This window comes from Gavialis gangeticus, unplaced genomic scaffold (assembly GCF_001723915.1).
Source record: "Gavialis gangeticus isolate Ggan-Ray unplaced genomic scaffold, GavGan_comp1, whole genome shotgun sequence".
Lineage (NCBI taxonomy): Eukaryota > Metazoa > Chordata > Crocodylia > Gavialidae > Gavialis > Gavialis gangeticus.
This window is the reverse complement of record NW_017729004.1, coordinates 68,075,197-68,078,938: the sequence shown is the minus strand read 5'-3', so window position 1 is coordinate 68,078,938 and position 3,742 is coordinate 68,075,197.

The window sequence follows — 3,742 nt, the reverse complement described above, 5'->3', positions numbered from 1 at the left end:
TGTACTGAGCATGTGTGCTCCATGCAGGGATGTGCAGTTTCGGGTGTCTGTAATGGTGGGGTACAATGGTAGAGTTGCTGGTTCTGCAGGGTCTTTTGTCTTTCAAATGCTGGGTTCTTGTCTCTGTTCCGTGGTTCCTGGATGAATCAATGTGAGGTGATGGCCTGGTTGTTACAGGCCATTCAGTAGAGGTCTGCTACCATTGTATTTCAATCATTCCCAATCACTCTCATTCATCCGGGAACCAGTTTACATGGGAGGGGTACATGAATCATACAGTTGCAATACAGGGGATGCCCAGGCAGAGGACACAAGATGGAGGCTTAACATACAAGATGGAAACTTGCCCTGACTTACACTAACTTATATATATAGGCCTAAAACAGTAATCACACAATATAAAAGCAGTACAAACATAATAATTATCACTTATAAAACAGTGGGTATCAGTATCAAAATAGCAGGGAACTTATTTGCAAAGAGGGGAGAGAAAAATAAAATTTACTACCTAAAATAAAATGTTAAAGCTTATCCTACATCTTAGCTTACTTATACTTAGCTTTAGGGAATAGAGAGGGAGAGAAAAAGTCAGAAGCGGTTGGGGAAGGGGAGGGAATGCATTTTAAAAGAAAAGAAAAAGAAAAACTGGGGGTTTTGCTGCATACGGTGACAACCAATTATCCAGTGGAAACAAATTTCGGCCAATGCCTACCTCTGTAAATATGAACCAGTAAATAAAGGGTGAATAGTTCACCATTCCATTATTCTTGAACAATTCAGTCTCTTGGAACTCAGTTGGATTTATCTTTCCCTTCTTTTAATGGGCAAATTTATTAAGATCTGTAGTTTTAAGAAGTTTTATTGTTCATTTGCTCTGATTTTCCAGCAGTATGATTCAGTGTTGGGAGTGGGGAAGAAAATAACTAGATGTCAAGGCTAGATTAGTGTTACATGTTATTGCTTTGCAAACTCTTGCATTTTCGTGCTATAACATATATCTCTATAGTAATTTATACCTAGTATTGTTATGCGTTGACAATGCACACACCAGGAACTATGCAAGGCACAAAATGAAAGCTACCCTTGCCCCAAATAATTTGATAGGGACAGCAGTGATAAAATGCTAGTAGTGGTCACCGCCAGTGCCAAGAGTAAGAGATGGAGATATATGAATTCAATTCCATTCACAAGTTGACTGATTTTTCAAGTTAAAACCAGAGACTGCTAGGCAAGAATTTTGCTGGGAAAGGCTATTGGTGGCGAGATAGAGAAGCTTTGTGGGAAAAGCACTGTTTAAACAGAGGCCACTGGATAAGTCTCTAATGAGCTATTTGCCCTATTGATATATTTGAGTCAGTTGTCTCATCTTCACTTTGCTAGTCAACTTGATCCAGATATGTGATTGCTAATAACATTTATTAGAAGTTTTATATTTATTGAAATGTATGTTAAATGCATTCACTGTTCTTAAATTTATTTTTAAATCAAACCACACAGTCTATATCCACTTTCTAAATTGGTTTATTTTAATTAATGATAATGGATTTTAATTTTGTTATAGAAAGGGTTTTTTGCATATTTCTTCCCTATAATGATATCCCTTAGGACCATAGGAACAGACATAGGCATCTTTATAATAATTGCATAGTATCTGAGTCATCAAATAAGCAGTTGGTATGTATATTTGACGGGACACATTCTAATTTATTCTCTGTCCTACTTTCAACATTCCAAGCTCTTTACCTTTCATTAAGGAAAAAGAAATTCTTTGGTTGTAGCTAGCTAACTGGAATTAAGGAAAAATAAGCTGATGTCCTCATGACTTATTTTCCCTATGTGAATAATGATTTCTTTTTCCAAGATGTCTTGTCTGCAAGCCTGATTTGCTTGAAAATGAAAAAAGTACATTTTAATGTCATCTGAAAACACAAGGATCAAACTGAGTCAGTTTTTGAGGACTTAACTATTTTGAAACATTTTTTTCTGAGAAATAAGCATTTGTCTATTTAAAAAAATATTTATTCCTCTTAATATTGTCATTTTAATGTGAATGTAAAAAGTAAGCTGATAAAAAAGACCAAGCTGGTCCTCTTGAATTTAAGCAAGTTACCATATTTACCTGAATCCAAGTCAACCTTGATTTAAAAAAAATAATTTTCCAGGTATAGAATCTAATTCTCAGAGGGTTGTCTTAAATTTGTCCCCTTCCCACTGCTACAGCAAGAAAAATACTGGTGCAGGATGAGGGGTGAGTTCAACTGGTCGCCTTGCCCTTTGCTTCCCCCTGCATTTCTTTTCCCTGCAGCCTTTCTGCCCTCTGGCCACTGGCATCCCCCACACCCCATAATTTCTGACCCTTCCCATGCTGCTCCCTATAGTCTCTTCTGCTTTCCCCACCCATTACTGTCTGACACTGCTCAGGCTCCTTTCCATCCAGGGCACAGCACACGGAAGCTCAGTCCTTGTGGGGCCATTCAGCAGTATCAGTGCTGCTGATTGGCCAGGCAGGGAACAGAATTTCCATGTGATCCATGCCCTGGAGGGAATCCAGCCTGAGCTGGAGCCAAGCTGCACCTGACCGTAAGGGAGCAGAGGAAGTGGCAGAAACTGTAGAGGGCAAGTTGGGGGCGGGGGGGAGGTCAGGAAGCAGCTGTGGGTCTGATTATGGCCCCAACCCAGGCTCAAGGCCAGAGTTAGAGCCACAGCAACCACTCCCCCCACTCCTCCGTACACAAATGTAAGATGAATGCGAGATGTGTAGCTTTTTCCAATGCTGACTGGGGTTGTAGGGGGGAAACTTGTCTTAGATTCCAGGCAGCTTACTCATATATAGTTCAAATAGCTTATTATAGACTTCTCCATTGGCCTCTGTCTAAACAGAGCATTCAGGCTGGGGACAGACATTCAAAAAGCCTGAGCCTGAACCAATTCAATATTTTCAGATTAGTCTAACCTGCCTAGGTTGAACCTATTTGCAAGTGAAAAGACATTCCCTCTGGACTGAGAAAATGCAGGTACATGTTTGCAGTGGCTCAGGCTAGAAGCCAGAAGCCAGGGGGCACTAGAGCAGCCCTCCCTTCCCTTCTGAAGTGCTGAGCTGAGGTGGGGACATGAGTTTAAACCCCTACCCTACCTGTGCAGTCCCAGGCTTTTCCCCACTCACTGCTCAAGGGGTACGAGTATTGCTGGCCCCCATCTAGCACACTGAGGCAAAGGGGTAGTATGCAGTGCATGCACCTGTTGATGATAATGATCTTTTCAATCTCCCTCTCCCTGTTGCTTCTTCAGCAAACCTGACAGGCGAGGGAGCCAGCATGGAGCTGATAACACAGTGTTTAGCAGCCCGTCAAGAAAACAAAAGCCTCTCTCATTAGTTCAAGCTCTTTTTAAACATTTTTTTCAAAGGAAGGAATGGAAGAATATTACCAGCTGCCCTATTGATTAGCTCCAAAAAGCCCTAAGTGGACACTGTCCTGTTGCATTTGTCCTATCCCAGGGAAATTGGAGATACACACCCAAACACCTCTCATCATTAACTAGTATACCACATGCCTAGGGTCCATGGGGCTTGGATCCGGGCTGTAGAAGATGAGAGAATGGGAGAGGCAGCAATTGGTAACTGGTGAGGGAGGGATAGGGCAGGGGGTAGCCAGGCAGACCCTGCTGTGCCTACAGTCTTCACTGGAGCTCTGGCTAGGGAGTAGAGGGGTAGGGCCAGCCCTGCTCTCTGGAGCAGACAGCC